This window comes from Mus musculus, chromosome 1, assembly GCF_000001635.26.
Source record: "Mus musculus strain C57BL/6J chromosome 1, GRCm38.p6 C57BL/6J".
Taxonomy (NCBI): Eukaryota; Metazoa; Chordata; class Mammalia; order Rodentia; family Muridae; genus Mus; species Mus musculus.
The window spans coordinates 6,655,171-6,673,212 of record NC_000067.6 but is presented as its reverse complement, the minus strand read 5'-3'; the positions used below and the strand labels follow the sequence as shown (position 1 = coordinate 6,673,212).

Genomic DNA, 18,042 nt, shown 5'->3' with positions numbered 1-18,042 from the left:
CTAGAAAATTGTCCATTTCATCAAATAACCCCATTAAAAAATGGGGCTCAGAGCTAAACAAAGAATTCTCACCTGAGTAATACCAAATGGCTGAGAAGCACCTGAAAAAATGTTCAGCATCCTTAATCATCAGGGAAATGCAAATCAAAACAACCCTGAGATTTCACCTCACACCAGTCAGAATGGCTAAGATCAAAAATTCAGGTGACAGCAGATGCTGTCGAGGATGTGGAGAAAAAGGAACACTCCTCCATTGTTGGTGGGATTGCAAGCTTGTACAACCACTCTGGAAATCAGTCTGGCGGTTCCTTAAAAAATTGGACATAGTACTACTGGAGGATCCCGCAATACCTCTCCTGGGCATATATCCAGAAGATGTTCCAACTGGTAAGAAGGACACCTGTTCCACTATGTTCATAGCAGCCTTATTTATAATAGCCAGAAGCTGGAAAGAACCCAGATGCCCCTCAACAGAGGAATGAATACAGAAAATGTGGTACATTTACACAATTGAGTACTACTCAGCTATTAAAAAGAATGAATTTATGAAATTCCTAGGCAAATGGATGGACTTGGAGGGTATCATCCTGAGTAAGGTAACCCAATCACAAAAGAACTCACATGATATGTACTCACTGATAAGTGTATATTAGCCCAGAAACAGAATACCCAAGATACAAGTTGCAAAACACATGAAACTCAAGAAGAATGAAGACCAAAGTGTGGTCACTTTGCCCCTTCTTAGAATTGGGAACAAAACACCCATGAAGAGTTACAGAGACAAAGTTTGGAGCTGAGACAAAAGGATGGACCATCTAGAGACTGCTGCACCCAGGGACCCATCCCAAAATCAGCCTCCAAAGGCAGACACCATCACATACGCCAGCAAGATTTTGCTGAAAGGACCCTGCTTTAGCTGTCTCTTGTGAGGCTATGCTGATGCCTGGCAAACACAGAAGTGGATGCTCACAGTCAGCTATTGGATGGAACCCAGGGCCCCCAATGGAGGAGCTAGAGAAAGTACCTAAGAAGCTAAAGGCGTCTGCAACCCTATAGGTGGAACAACAATATGAACTAACTGGTACTCCCAGAGCTTGTGTCTCTAGCTGCATATGTATCAGAAGATGGTCTTTCAAACTTTATATGCCTCAGTACAGGGGAACACCAGGGCCAAGAAGTGGGAGTGGGTAGGAGAGTGGGGAGGTATGGGGGACTTTTGGGATAGCATTTGAAATGTAAATGAAGAAAATACCTAATTTTTAAAAAGTGCATTCATATAAAAAGAATAAGGAAAGAAAAGAAGAGAAAAGAAAAGAAAAGAAAAGAAAAAAAAAGAAAAGAAAAGAAAAAAAAGTCCATTTCATCCACATTTTCCAGTTTTTTGGAATATAGCCTTTTGTAGTAGGATGTGATAATTTTTTGACTTTTTTGGTTTCTTTTGTTATATTTCCCTTTTCATTTCTGATTTTATTTATTTGGATACTCTGTGCCTTCTGATTTGTCTGGCTTATATATCTTGTTGATTTTTTTCAAAGAACTAGCTCCTGCTTTTGTTGATTCTTTGTATAGATCTTTTTGATTTTATTTGGTTGATTTTAGCCCTGAGTTTGATTATTTCCTGCTGCCTACCCTTCTTGGGTATATTAGCTTCTTTTGTTCTAGAGCTTTCAGATATGCTGTCAAGCTGCTAGTGTATGCTCTCTCCAGTTTCTTTTCTGGAGGCACTTAGAGGTATGAGCATTCCTCTTACTACTGCTTTCATTGTATCCCATAAGTTTTGGTATGATGTGTCTTTATTTTCATTAAATTCTAAAGAGTCTTCAATTTCTTTCTTTCTTTCTTCCTTGACCAAGTTATCATTGAGTAGAGCATTGTTCAGCTTTCATGTGTATGTGTACTTTTTGTTGTTTTGGTTGGTACTGAAGACCAGCCTTAGTCCATTGTTATCTGACAGGATGCATGTGATTATTTCAATCTTCTTGTATCTGTTTAGGCCTGGTTTGTGACCAATTATATAGTCAAATTTGGAAAAGGTATCATGAGGTGCTGAGAAGAAGGTATATTGTTTTCCTTAAGATGAAATGTTCTATAAATATCTGTTCGATCCATTTGGTTCATAACTTCTGCTAGTTTCAGTCTGTCTCTGTTTAGTTTCTGTTTCCATGATCTGTCCATTGCTGAGTCGGGTATTGAAGTCTCTCGTTATTATTTTGTGGGATGTGATGTGTGCTTTGAGTTTCAGTAAACTTTCTTTTATGAATGTGGGTGCCCTTGCATTTGGAGATTTTCAGAACTGAGAGTTCATCTTGGTAGATTTTTCCTTTAATGAGTATGAAGTATCCTTCCTTATCTTTTCTGATAACTTTTGGTTAAAAGATGATTTTATTTTATATTAGAATGGCCAATCTAGCTTGTTTCTTGTGACTATTTTCTTGGAAAATTGTTTTCCATTCTTTTATTCTAGGGTAGTATCTGCTTTTGTCACTGAGGTACGTTTGCTGTATGCATCAAAATGTTGGGTCCTGTTTATGTATCCAGTCTGTATGTCTTTTTATTGGAGAATTAAGTCCACTGATGTTAAGAGATATTAAGGAAAAGTTACTGATACTTCCTGTTATTTTTGTTCTTAGAGGTGGAATTACATTTGTGTGGCTGTCTTCTTTTGGGTTTGTTGAAAGAAGATTATTTCTTGCTTTTTCTAGGGTGCAGTTTCCCTTCTTGTGTTGGTGATTTCCATCTATTATCCTTTGTAGGGCTGTATTTATGGAAAGATATTGTGTAAATTCGATTTTGTCATGGAATATCTTAGATTCCCTGTCTCTGGTAATTGAGTGTTTTGCTGGGCATATTGTAGCCTGCCCTGGGATTTGTGTTCTCTTAGGGTCTGTATATCATCTGCCCAGGATCTTCTGGCTTTCATAGTCTCTGGTGAGAAGTCTGGTGTAATTCTGATAGGTCTGCCCTTATATGTTACTTTTTCCCTTACTGCTTTTAATATTCTTTCTTGGTTTAGTGCATTTGGTGTTTTGATTATTATGTGATAGGAGGAATTTCTTTTCGTGTCCTGTCTACTTGGAGTTCTGTAGGCTTCTTTTATATTCATGGGCGTTTCCTTCTTTAGGTTAGGTAAGTTTTCTTCTATAATTTTGCTGAAGATATTTAATGGCCCTTTAAGTTGGGAATCGTACTTTCCTCTCTCTGTATATATTATCCTTAGGTTTCCCCTCCTTTTGTCCTGGATTTCCTGGATGTTTTGGTTTAGGAGCTTTTTGCTCTTTGCATTTTCTTTCACTGTTGTGCCAATATTTTCTATGGTATCTTCTGCACCTGAGATTCTCTCTTCTATCTCTTGTATTCTGTTATGATGCCATCTATGACTGCTGACCTCTTTTCTAGGTTTTCTAACTCCAGGGGTTTCCCTCTGTGAATTATTTATTGTTTCTATTTCCATTTTTATAATCCTGTTTTGTTCATTTTCTTCTTTGCCTGTTTGATTTTGTTTTCCTGTAATTATTTAAGGGATTTTTGTGTTTCCTCTTTAAGAACTTCTACCTGTTTACCTGTGTTCTCCTCTATTTCTTTAAGGGAGTTATTTATGTCTTTCTTAAAGCCCTCTATCATCATCATGAGCAGTGATTTTAGATCCGAATCTTGCTTGTCCAGTGTGATGGTGTAACCAGAACTTTCTATGGTGGGAGAATTGGGTTCTGATGATGCCAAGTAACCTTGGTTTCTGTTGCTCATGTTCTTAGGCTTGCCTCCTGCCATCTGGTTATCTCTAGTGCTACCTGTCCTTGCTATGATTGGAGCCTGTCCTTCCTGTGATCCTGGTTGTGTCAGGACTCCTCGGAGTTCAGCTGTCTCTGTGATCCTGTGATTCTGGGATCCTGTGATCCTGAGATCCTGGGTGTGTTGGAGCTCTTGGGAATTAAGCTGCCTCGGGAACCCTGAGATACTGGTGTGACCAAGCTTCTGGGATTCTGAGATCCTGGGATTCTGAGATCCTGGGATCCTGGATTCCTGGATGTGTTAGAGCACCTGGGAGTGGAGCTTCCTCTGGGTGTTGTGGGACTGGCTAAGGAGTTTATGCCCAAGGGCTGCTCAGGGCAGTGACACGGATCAGATGATTTGTTATTTTACTTTTGAGATTTATTTGTTGTCTTATGTATATGGGTGGTTTATCTGCATATATGTCTGTGTATGATATGTATACATGCCCACAGAGGCCAGAAGAGCAAGTTTGATCTCCTGGACCTGGTGTTACAGAGGGCTGTGTGCACCCATTGAGGTGCTGAATATAGAACCAAGATCCTCTGGAAGAGCAGCTTGTGCTATTAACTACGCAGCCGTCTCCTTATCTTTCAGGAAGTATTTTCTTTAAAAAGTTGCATTTATCTGAACTAGGAGGCAAAAGGACTATTGTAAGTTAACACCCACATGCACACACAAATTTTATAATAGTTAGCTCAGATCACTTCTGAGTAAACAAAGACCCAGCGATCTAGGTAAAGCTCAGTATGTACTTGAGCAGGCAGCTGTGACCAATAACTTTGTCACCTGGAAACCAAGGAGGATGTAGGCTATAAGCTCTGTAGACATTGCTGTCCAGTGACTACAGTGGGAACATAGAATGTGAAAGTACCAAGTATTCCACATGAAGGGCTCGAATTGTAAACTGAAGCATGTTATATAAACATTTGGAAACCCTTCCTTCCCCAAGTGAGCTGCTGAAGCAACAGAGGCAAGGCTAATGTTTCATGTCCACTGGACACTGCTACAGCCACTGCATCAAAACACCATCCTTTGGGTAACACATTGTACCTTCTGGCACTGCCCTAAGTAGAAGTCTCTTGCTTTTGTCATTTGGTTAATAACATAGCATCCCCAGTCACATTTGGAGAATCCACGGGTAATATTTTGGGGAATGAGGTGGCAGAGCAGAAGACCAAGAGAAGGTAGGTAATAGGGGAAAGGTTGATTAGAAAGGCTCTAAATGATAAAAAATCCAGATAGCCATTCTGAATTGTCTATGAAGGTCATTGATCTCTTGGTGAAGCATAAAGGGTGTCATAATTAACCCTCTAATATCCAAGACCTATTATAAATATTGGCCCTCAGAGAGTCTACAAATATAAGATGGAAACATGGCCAAATAAGGTGAGGAATCATTGAGGAAAGAGGCAGGGCAGGGATAGGCAGCCACCCTCAACTCTCAACTCAAGTCTCTAGAGAAGTACCACATTCTGCAATATCCTGGGATGCTCCCCTGATTTCCTAGAGAGGAATCAAATGTCCATTAGGAAAGGCTCCAGCAGCTGTTACCACTATACTGAAATATAACTGAACTGTGGCAAGGAGTCTCCCAAGAAGTAGAGAATGCCAGGCCCTGTGGGTCTGAAAGCAGCTCAAAAGACAAACAGGAGGCTTCATTCTGCAAGAAAGCTTACTGTTAAACACTGGTGCTTCCATGTGCCTTAATGATCATGGTCTGTTGATCAAAATACATTGTTTAGCATTCTCAAAAAATTCACAAAAATACTATTTAAAATGATATATGAATTTGATATTTGTAGAAAAGCAGAAATGTTGCTGAGACCAGCAATTCTAATTTATGTTCTGATACTGGTCATGGTATTGCTCAGCAGGCTTACCAGTCTTACTACTCTCTGGACAGTACCATTTCATTCCTAAGAAAAGAGAACCATTCAGAATGTATTGTTGACAAGGGTGACATCTCACCTGTTATATCCATTATGTCATTGTTGTTTCCTCTGCCATCACAGCTGTATCAATGTACACTGAGATAGCTGCTCTGTGCTGAGCACTTTTACAATTTTTGCATTTTACTCCTGGTTAGAGATCAATATTGTGTGTTTTCCTTCACCCCATGCCTCTCTCCATCGCTCTTCTGTCTGTTTCGCTATGGAAATGGTGATTCAGAGAAATAAAGTACCTGGAGTTAATAGCTGGAGGCAGGGTTAGAACACATACTTTAAAGCATCATGGGAAGATACTTGCTCTTGCTCATTGCAAACATTACTGCTGTACAAGCCTCTTCTGATACACACATCTACTTTCCTGCTCCTCTGCTGATCCTCTGCTGCCTTCTGGTCAGAGTAGTACTAACTATATAATTTCTCCTTCATAGAACATCTTTTCTGTCCTTTACTGACAATTTATCAATGGCTCCTGCCTATGATGCTGTTTCTCCTTGGCTACTAGGTGCCTGGATATCAGATAGGATCTGATGAGTTCCTGCTTCCCAGGAGTTTTTAAATGCAGTAAGGGTCCTAAGAAGGAAAGCTGCTACACTTCAGGTGTGCTGCAATATACGGAAGGTGGTCCAGAAAGAATCTGAGATAACGGAATGGCTACTCTACTAAACTAACAAATATATTTTAAAACTATAGTTAAAATATCAAGAACACAGGAGCAACAAAAGGTGAGTAGCCATTTATGGTTAATCTGCTGAACTTCCTAAATATGCAAATATGAAAATCCAGAATTATGTGGAAAAGGTAGAGTCACAGGTAGTGGAGGAAGTGCATGGAGGAAGATGGGGCAGGGAAGAGTGATCCCATATGAAGTATGGATGAAGAAACTAAGGAAATTACCATCTTAGACACAAGAGGAAACAGTAATGGGTTATTGGAACACACATGATAGTAAAGAATGTGGGTTGGGCATAGGTGTACACACCTTTAACCCCAGCACTCAGGAGGCACAGGTGGGCAGTTCTCTGTGAGTTTGAGGCCAGCCTGATATATACAGCAAGTTTCAGGGCATCCAGAACTATATAGTAAGACAGCATTTCAAGTCAAGCACACACACACACACAAAGAAGAAAAACAAAAGAAAGAAAGAGAGGGAGGGAGGGATGGAAGGGGAGCAAGACAGACACATAGAGAGAGACAGAGAGACATAGAAAGACAGAAAGAGAATGGGAACCAAAATCCTAGGAGCTAAACATTTAAGAAGGGATTGGGGCAGGAGGTTGGGATAAAGGAGCGGCAAGGAGATGAGTTAATGAAAACTAAGCATTACAAAGCTTTCTGAAATCTCCCCAGTCCATAAGATAACTAAAGCATGGTTTATAAAGTACAAGAGAAGCTTGAATGCAGTCCCCATAAGTGAACTATGTTGTTCCCAGAAGATGAATTATTAAATAAAATTCTCAGGGCCAAGCACGAACTCCCTTCCTATGAGTGTTTCTGTGGTCTCAAGACTGGTCAGAGAGGGCCTAGAGGCACTGAAAGAAATGCTGACATCATTATAATGTGAAGACCCTGTTGATGTAAACACAGTACGCTTTCAGGACAAAGTAGTCTTGAATGCACCAGGAACTTCATTTGCTGATAAACAGCTTTCAAAGTGCCAGAAAGTATTTTTTGCAGAATGCTAGGGGAGAAAGGACAGCAATACTCTACAGTAACGCCCTTACAGGCAAACTGTGCCCAACACTTACAGAAGTAACCAACTACTCTCCTGTTTGCTCCACAGGTTAGAGTTCTTTCCTGGTACCATAAACACAGTCAAAACCTACAACTAGAATGTCACAAGCCCTGGGGGATAATTTATTGATATTGCTTTGCTAAGTGGTCCCATTACCAAACATCCTTATAAATATTTATGCTTATACACATAGATATGTACTGATATCAACACTGGTCAAAGAGGCCTCTGATTATACAGTGTAGTAGTAAATATGGAGGCTTATAAGTGTTCAAAATGCTGAGAATACACAGCTATTGCATGCTCAGCTATAGATGGGACATCTCCAGCAACAACCCCTACTAAGACTCAGAAAATATCACAGAAAAAGGGCAAAAGGAGCTTAAGAGCTGGCTATTATACACAACTCATAGCAGCTGTAGTAATCATAGGTATACAAGATTGTCAAAGATTAAGAGTGTTAAAAATCTAGAATGTGGAATGTATGAATTCCCAATATCTCAATGCTGTTTGAGAAGCTAATGGAAGTTGACTGCTGATGAGGGAGGAGCTCTTTTCTGAAGGAGGTACTGTTATGCTACCTATACCCCAGTGGATTGGATGACTATCCACACATACCCACATGGACAGCACTACTTCGACTTAGTGGGTTATAGAAAGAAAAAGCATCACAGAGAAGAACGCTGAAGGATAACTGGGGGAAGCAGAAGAGTTGCAGGGAGGGAGCGGGGAATGGATATGACCAAGATACATTGTATAGATTAAAGAAATTTTAAAAACAAAAATTTTAAGGTAGAACATTTAGTCTAACTCATGGTTTATCGCTAAAGCTAGTGAAATTCTTCAGTTCTACACAAAGTCTGCGCTATAAGCCAGGAAGCCTTAACTTTGGCCAATCCTTATCCCTTTGCCTCCCAAGTACAGGGAAAATAGGCATGAGCAACTACACCCAGCCAGACACAATCCTAATTTATCTTACCTTTTTTACTCAACCAGTTGCATCATTTAACAACTTGTTTATTACACTAAATAATTAGGGCAAATTAAAATAATCTTTTTCAAAGTATATAATAAAAAGATTAAGTGTGCCAATACTATACATACATACATATGTACTGGCTAGTTTTGTGTCAACCTGACACAGCTGGAGTTATCACAGAGAAAGGAGCTTCAGTTGAGGAAATGCCTCCATGAGATCCAACTGTAAGGCATTTTCTCAATTAGTGATCAAGGGGGAAAGGCCCCTTGTGGGTGGGACCATCTCTGGGCTGGTAGCCTTGGGTTTTATAAGAGAGCAGGCTGAGCAAGCCAGGGGAGGCAAGCCAGTAAAGAACATCCCTCCATGGCCTCTGCATCGGCTCCTGCTTTCTGACCTGCTTGAGTTCCAGTCCTGACTTCCTTGGTGATGAACAGTAGTATGGAAGTGTAAGCCGAATAAACCCTTTCCTCCCCAACTTGCTTCTTGGTCATGATGTTTGTGCAGGAATAGAAACCCTGACTAAGACAAATTGGTACCAGGAGTGGGGTATTCCTGTGACAATCTGACCATGTTTTGGGGAGGACTGTGGAAGGACTTTGGAACTTTGGGCTTGAAGATCCATCCGTTGTTAAGAGCTCTGTCGGATGTCGTGTAGGAGCTTGGAAGATAATGTTGAGAACACCACAGAAGATGGAGCTCTGGTTTGTGAAATTTCAGAGGGAAAATTAAAGACTCTTTTCAGGGCCATTGCTGTTTTGATTGTGAAGATTCTGTAGTTCTAGTTAGCTGGGGCTGAAGAATCAACTGTGATTAACAAGATACCAGAACTACCAAAGCAAAAACTTTGCATTCCTGGGACTATTGATGCTGGTTAGTCGAAGCTAAGAAATTAGCGGTGATTAAGAAGAGACCAGTATCATTGAGGTGACATCTTCTGGGAAGTGTTTTCTGAAAGCACAAAGAGGCTGTGTTCCAGAGATGGCCAAGGTTGTACTCCTGCTGCAGCGGGACTTGGTAATATGTAAGGGTCACCCAGGTGGTACTGGTTTTGAAGGCATGAAGGGATCATGCAAAGCAGCTGAGGCTCGGTACTGTGAGAGGCCATGGAAAGCCATTGGTGAAGGTGCAGCCTCAGTTGCAATTGAAGGCCCAGGACTGAAGGGGTCATGCAGTGTTTTGGAGATGCCAGTACCATGAGATGATCACCAAGAGCAGCAGCAGCAGTGGGGTACAGGCATCTGGAGCCTAGAGGATGATGCATGTGCTACAAAGGGCATGGCTGGAGAAGTGACCCAAGCCCTTGGAGGAGCCCAGAATTTCGTGAGTTGGATCCCAGACATTGGACAGTTGGAGATTGACTTTTGCTTTTGATTGTGACTGTGCCCTGATATTTTCCCTCTTGAAGGAAGAAACTGTTTTAGTGGAGCCCACAGTTAAGAGACTTTTAATTGTAAAAAGACTTTGGATTTTAAAAAAGATGGATATTTTAAAGAGATTGAAATTTTAAGAATATGTAAAGGCTGTGGGACTTTTAAAGTTATTTAGATCTTGGGGATGAATAAGATTGTAAGGGTTGAGGCTTACTAGTGATGTTTTTGTGTGTCAAGTTGACAAGGGGTCAATTGTACTGGCTAGTTTTGTGTCAACTTGACACAGCTGGAGTTATCACAGAGAAAGGAGCTTCAGTTGAGGAAATGCCTCCATGAGATCCAACTGTAAGGCATTTTCTCAATTAGTGATCAAGGGGGAAAGGCCCCTTGTGGGTGGGACCATCTCTGGGCTGGTAGCCTTGGGTTTTATAAGAGAGCAGGCTGAGCAAGCCAGGGGAGGCAAGCCAGTAAAGAACATCCCTCCATGGCCTCTGCATCGGCTCCTGCTTTCTGACCTGCTTGAGTTCCAGTCCTGACTTCCTTGGTGATGAACAGCAGTATGGAAGTGTAAGCTGAATAAACCCTTTCCTCCCCAACTTGCTTCTTGGTCATGATGTTTGTGCAGGAATAGAAACCCTTACTAAGACAACATATATGATGGCAAAAGTACATACATGATATGAAAGTGCATATATATTCTATATATTTACATACACCAATGGAAATGCACACAGAGAGAAACATACATTCACACACACACACACACACACACACACACACACACACACACTGTCATACACACCATTACTGAGATTTGAATTCAGTTTCTGACACTTACTAAACAAACAATATACTACACAGAGTACTACTGAGCTCCATTCTCTAAAGACTATTTTTATAAATATTTTATTATAAAATTTATAGGCACAGAACAAAATATGAATCATAAGCATTTGAAGCAACTTTAATTACAACCCTAATTCTCATTTCAGAGAGGAAACCGAATAAAGGCAACCAACAGATTGGGAAAAGATCTTTACCAATCCTAAATCTGACAGAGGGCTAATATTCAATATATACAAAGAACTCAAGAAGTTAGACCCCAGAAAACCAAATAAACCTATTAAAAAATGGGGTAGAGAGCTAAAGATAGAATTCTCAACTGAGGAACACCAAATGGCTGAGAAACACCTAAAGAAATGTTCAACATCCTTAGTCATCAGGGAAATGCAAATCAAAACAACCCTGAGATTCCATGTCACACCAGACAAAATGGCTCAAATCAAAAATTCAGGTGACAGCAGATGCTGGGCGAGGATGTGGAGAAAGAGGAACACTCCTTTGCTGGTCAGATTGCAAGCTGGTACAACCACTCTGGAAACCAGTTTGGGGGTTCCTCAGAAAACTGGACATAGTGGATATTAGCCCAGAAGCTCAGAATACCCAGATACAATTTGTAAAACACATAAAACTCAAGAAGGGAGACCAAAGTGTGGATACTTCGATCCTTCTTAGAAGGAGTAACAAAATATCAATGGAAAGAGTTACAGAGACAAAGTGTGAAGCAGAGACTGAAGGAATGACCATTCATAGACTGCCCCACTTGGGAATCCATCCCATAAACAACCACCAAACTCAGACACTATTGCAGATGCCAATAAGAGCTTGCTGACAGGAGCCTGATATAGCTATCTCCTGAGAGGATCTGCCAGTGCCTGACAAATACAGAAGTGTATGCTCACAGCCATCCATTGGATGGAGCAAAGGGTGCCCAATGAAGGAGCCAGAGAAAGTACCCATGGAGATGAATGAGTTTATAGCACCCTAGGGAGGGACATCAATATGAACTAACCAGTACCTACCCAGAGTTCCCTCAGACTAAACCACAAATCAAAGAAAACCCATGGTGGGACTCATGGTTCTAGCTGCATATGTAAGCAGACAGTGGCCTAGTCAGTCATCAATGGGAGGAGAGGTCCTGTGAAGGTTCTATGCCCCAGTATAGAGGAATGCCAGGGCCAGGAAGCAGGAGTGGGTGGATTGGTAAGCAGGTGGAAGGGGAGGAGGAGATAGGGGATTTTCAGAGGGGAAACTAAGAAAGGGGATAACATTTGAAATGTAAATAAAGAAAATATCTAATAAAAAAAAGAAAACACTTTAATTATGGAACCTAGAAACAAGCCCAGTTATACTATTTGGTACCCCATGCACTGCTACTGAGAACAAAACAAAACAAAACTTCTATTTCTGCACAGTGCCTAAGAACTACCATGCAACAACAATGCCACTTTCCCTATGCCAGAGCTGCAGAGATGTAAGGGGTGCGGGTGTTTGGATGCCAGACGGTGCTTCCTCATTGGCAGCTAAGGGAAACAGAACAGGTACATTGTTTTCATTTGTGTGTATAATTGGAAATGTTTGATTAAATACATTTTTGTGTATGAAATACCTGCTCAGAAATATGGTGGCACTGAAAGATATTTCATCTAAGTGTAAATACTTACTACCAAAAATAGCTTCAGGTGTGTGCCTATCAAACAAAATCTTCACACCTTGGGCTAAGAAAATTATTAACATAAAATGAATAAGCTACTAATTTCTTGCACCATTCTATAGGGAAAAGGCTTGGCTCAGGATTCCTTCAGTGATTCCTTGGACTATGAGGAAGGCATTTAACTCCATTGTGTGTCTATTGAGTTTAATTGTTTTTTATTTTATTCAGATTTACAATTGAACACTTTTAAATGATGGGACTCATCCACAGTTACTGATTCCACAAACAAACAAACAAACAAACACAAAGCCTTGGTTTTGTAATACCAATACACTAATGTTTAGAAATTAGGCTGTCAATCAATTCAATCTCCTTTCAAATAAAGGATGAAAGTCTCAGATCTGAGATCTGTATATAATGAAGTTATTCTGGCTTCTCTTCTACGAGCAAATAGGCATATAGAACTCAGCAAGTTAAATATTGTCATATGACAGTTTCAACCCTTACTGTAGAACATTGGAATTTAATAGAACCTAGCAATTATATGCTTTACTTCTGTACCTTAAAATCCCATGTGTACAGATGCTAAAATGTCTAAACAGATTTCCCTGGTATGTTTTGGAGCAGAAGCCTCATTATACAACATTACGAAGTGTTTTGATTCTTTATTTCATAACTTTTAAAAAGAGATGATAAGGAGTTGGCAAGGAACAGGGGTACTGGGTAATACAGGAGTCCCTATTTCATGTATGGTCCAGAACTGGACTAATGGCAGACCTAAAAGGAAGTAGCTATGAAAAGATACCACAACTTTAAAACTTTGAAAGAAAGCATTCAATTTGGAGCTTGCTTACAGTTTTAGAGGGTTAGTTCATAACCATCATGCCATGTGAACATGGCAGCAGGCAGGTAAGCATGGCACTGGAACAGTAGCAGAGATCTCATATCCTGATCTGCAGGAAAAAGCCAGAGAAAGAGAATGGGTCTGGCATGGGCTTTTGAAAACTCAAAGCCCACCTCAAGTAATACATCTCCTTCAACAGGATCACAGGTCCAAACTCTCTTGAAACAGTTTACTAACTAGAAATCAAGCATTCAAGTATATGAGCCTCCTTCCTCTCATTCTAACTACAACAGCGAGAGAGAAGGGAATGAAACCAGAGTGATTTAGCAAACACACAGCATGTGGCATTGTGATGGGTGACTTAGAAAAACATGCTTAGTGTTAGGATATTCTTAGCCTGCAGTTTCAAGTGAACTGGCTTTTTTCTGTCCCCACCCCAACTATAAAAGTTGAGTATCCTTGCCCAGTTTCTGTCCACAAGTCAGCATACAGCATAACACTCATCGCTTTGCCTGCCCATTTCTCTAAACACAATATGACTCTTGCAGACCTCTTTACATGGAAAGTAAGTCCCACATCCCCATTTTGTTGTACATTCTTGTCTTAATTTGTCCAGGAAATTTAATTAATTTTGGTGAATGCTCAGTTTTCTCAATGATAAGCAGGATAATGTGTTCCTCCCATTGTTATTCTAATGATTAAATAATATACTATTTACAAATAGTGTACCATTGTTAAACTGTATTACATTGCACAAAAGCTAGTAAGCACTGGTGGGTGCCCCAAAGAGACTTCAGTTATTTCTTTTTCTGGGATGAATCTGAAACCTGTTTCTAAGTGGGGGAAATTATTCGTTGGCTCCAGATTAGTGCCATTTGACCCTCAAGTGGAATTTCAAGCACCTTATGTATCTTCACATTATTCCTACTTCTTCCTGCTCATGGTCAGCGGCTTACAACTTCAATTGCCTTGTGAGTTTCAGTACAGGTTATTTGATAAGCTGGGTTCACATATAATGTCTTTTGGACTCTAGCCTTGTTAACACTTTGCTGTGGCCTCTAAAACACAAGGAAAGGACATTTTTGGTTTAGTTGGTAGGTGGGAAACTCTTGAAACAAATTTGCTATAATTAAGTTGGGAAGCATCACTGACCTAAAATGAAAACAACCTGAGATCCTTCATTTGCTTCTGACCCTGAACAAGAAAGGAACTGAAAAATTGACTGGTTGAATTCCCTGAAACAAATGATGCTTGAGCGGTTTCATGCATAATAACTGCCTTTGATGTAAATGGGGCCATCCGTCAGCAGCCACAAACGTTGCTATCTACTCTGTTTCTGCAAGGCCTTTTCCTATGGGACAAAGTCCCCAGCAACTTGCAGTCTTCACATAGCTCAGACCTGAAGACACAAGTCTGAGTACTGAGCCTTCAAAAACTTTGGAAGAGACTAAAAGGAAATGCTAGTAGGCAGGTGTTGGCATATGTTCCTTCTGAACAGTATTATCAGAGAATTTATAGTCTCTGTTCATACAAAAGTAAATAGGGTACTGTTTTCATATAGGACACAGGACAGGTGGTATCTTGCCACACACTTACTCCTGGCACAATTCTTCAGCCTCAGCTCTTCTTGTGCATTGAGTCAGGCACTAGAACTAGATGTGCTTCAACATATTGCATCTGTTGTTTCTGACTGGAGCCTCGCATTTCATAGCCCTGGCTGGTCGAAAGGATGGCACTACTGGAGAGCAAAACAAACCACAGCACTGTTTACACAGACTGCCCAGGTGCTATGTGCTATTGTGCTTTGTCTCATTGAAAACAAATATATGCTTATAGGCTTGCAGTTTGCATGATGAACTTAGGGTGAAAATAAAAGGAGATGGATAGGAGTCATTTTCAGAAAAAAATTTACCACAGCAAAGCCTTCAAAGCAGCAATTCATTTCCTTACCTCCAGCCTGACAGACCACTGACATTAAAGCAAAGGCATGTCCTAATCGTCATGCATGTAACCACTTTTTTTTCTTTTTTCACATTTGTATGCTAATCACAAGAAGCAAAAATAGACTTAGATTAGAAATCAAAGATTGGTTGTATACAGGTAATAGAGTTCTTGAATGCTTTATTTAAAGATAGAAGGCTCTTGAACCAGGCTTTATTATTGAACTAAGACTATCTATCCTTTTTGACACTTTTTAAATTAAGTTCTTCCTCTAATTTATGTTTTTGTCAGCTTTCTTCCCTTACTTGGTTTTAAACTGGCTTCTGTGCCTCTCTCTAAGTAATAAACTACTCCACAGAGAAGAAAAAAATTTTAATGACCCTCGAAATTCAGATTAACAAAATGGATCATTTGTACACAGCCATAGAATTATGAATCCTTCTGAAATATCTGCAGAAATTTCACCTGATGCAAAATTTCATTTCCCTCTCTCTGACATATCTCTGACTTTTCCCTTTAAAAATGGAATAGTTATAGTCCATCTATATAAAGATCAAATACTAAAAAGCAAAGGGAATATAGGGTACAATTTTGAAGTTTAAATGAAACAGGATTTTATTTTCTTTGTGAACTAAGGAAGGTGAGTTCTGGTGTATTAACATTTCTCATAGAAAAACAGTTTGTCTATGCTCGACTTGGATGACACAGGCTGTCTGCCCCTTCAGCGTAGCTCAGCCTGCCTTCCTGTTCTTGTGAAGCCAGCCGGCCTCCTAGTACATTCTGCCTCCCATCTGACTTCCGTAGCTTAGGACAAGCAGAACAGGGGAGCAGCTGCATGCTGTTGAGCCATGGCAGCAAGCATCTATCTATGATGGTATCTCTCTATTTGGAGCATAACTTTCCCACTCACCGCTATGTCGATCTGGGAAATAAAAAAACAAACTTATCAGACAAATTCTTTTGCTTCCTGGCCTTATGTTTGTTTTAACACTGTGACCATAGTGGGGCATAATAACATAATGCTAGAGAAAGAAGAATGTGAAAATTAGGTTCAATAGAGAATCAGGGATCAAAAGTTGTTTAAAAATAATGACATACTCCTATGATATCTTTCCTATACAGTTGCACTTTTAGCATATCTCATCCACTGGTATCCAACTGACTTCCAGAAAGTATGTGTTTCAGTTTTTCCCACACTATGGAGCTGGTTATTTTTTTGGATCTCTATAATTTACCAGTCCTTCCAAACCTTGTGGAGTATTATGTCTTCTCTGGGAATTTAAAATCTATTCACTTTCCAATGTCTCATACTCCAACCAGCAGAGGAGAACTTTAGTGCACTGAGCATAGAACATGTTAGCCCAGGTTCAAATGTGGACTCCAATTGTTAGTGTTTCCCTTCACGACTTAGTAACCCTTCCTGCAGAATAGGTAAATTAAAATTTTTGCATAACTAGATTCTTGTATGTTTCAAATAAAGCCTAAGATGTAGAAGATACTGTGATAATATACATTAAATGAGATGAGTTCAGTAAATATAAGCAGGTAGGAAAATAATTAAACTAGATAGCTATTCATTGGAAACTGTGAAGTTAGAATGCAGAGGCTTCAGAAGAATATTTAGTATCTTTAAATTTTTTGCAATGTAGCACAGGATTTAAGTCAACGATACAAATGAATATTAAATAAAATGGAGATGTTAGAATGAATTAGAATTTGCAAGAGCAAATCAACAGGGAGGGTATCATCAAAAGTTAAAGAGAGATAAAGTAGCAATTAATTAAGTAAAAGTTATAGGATTAATAGAAAATGTCATTTAATATGAATTACTTGGAAATTACTAATAGCTAATAATCATATTATTTATAATATATAAGCCAAACAGTTTGAAGATATACTATACTGGGTACAGGACACATTTCACTAAACTTTCTATGTAGCAGGGCATGGTTGTACACACCTTTTATCCTAGCATTCTGCAAGCAGAGGAAGGCCAGTCTCTTTAGAGTTCAAGACCAGTCTGGTCAACATAGTGAGGTCAAGATCAGACAAAGCTACAAAGTGAGATTTTGTTTCAAAAGCCAAAACAAAAGCAATTGTGTGTATTCAAATATTCCATTGATTCTACAAGTGTCTATCTTGCACATTTGCAATGTGCTGAGTAGTACGTGGAGACCAGAGAATAGAATGAAGGTGTGGAGCCAATGGATCCCAGTTCTTACAGTCCCCAGCTCCTAGCTATCTATACAGGGAAAGTTCTGCAAAAAATTTAGCATGGTTTCTTCATATCTATATTAGGATCCTTCTAATATTATTAGTTCACTAGTCTGTTGCCAGAGCCAAATCAAGTAGGACATACAAGAAGCATTATTTAATGGGATGTGGTTTTTTTTCCATGTATTTAAAGGGTTTTGAAATGTGAACTGGAATGTTTATTTGTTCTCAAAACATGTATTTATGTAATGTGCATACATGTATATATATACATGTGCCTTGGCATATGTATAGAGGCCAGTATAGGTTACTTTCTTTCACTATATGATCCCAAGAATGAAGCTCAGGTTGTCAGGAAGGAGTCTTACCGAATAAGCCATCTTACTTGACTCTCAATGTTAAAATATAATCCCTAAGTGCAGAACAGGGCATTCTGACTGTGAAGGTTATTGCTCAGTGTCGTGTGAAGATCAGTTCTCTTGAACAAGAATCACCAACGAGGCATACATCTGGGAGAGTGTATAAGAGCATTTCCAGAGAGAATTAATACCATTCACTCCAGACTGAATTAAAAGAGAAAACATGTTGGCTGACTACCAGTTTTCTTTACTCTGCTTCTTGATTCACCTAGATGTAAGTAGGGAGCCTCATCTTCCTGTCATAAAAGCTATGAGCTATTCTTGGTATCAAACTGCCTGACATGATTGACTATGTCTACTTAGGTCATGAGCAAATAAAACCTTCCTGC

The 18,042-nt window shown here is 39.6% G+C and overlaps 1 protein-coding gene across 3 annotated transcripts in view; it reads right to left on the bottom strand.

The window, feature by feature from the left end:
* St18 (suppression of tumorigenicity 18) overlaps positions 1 to 18,042 on the bottom strand; it is a 373,710-nt gene that overhangs the window by 187,728 nt on the left and 167,940 nt on the right. The window lies entirely within an intron of this gene.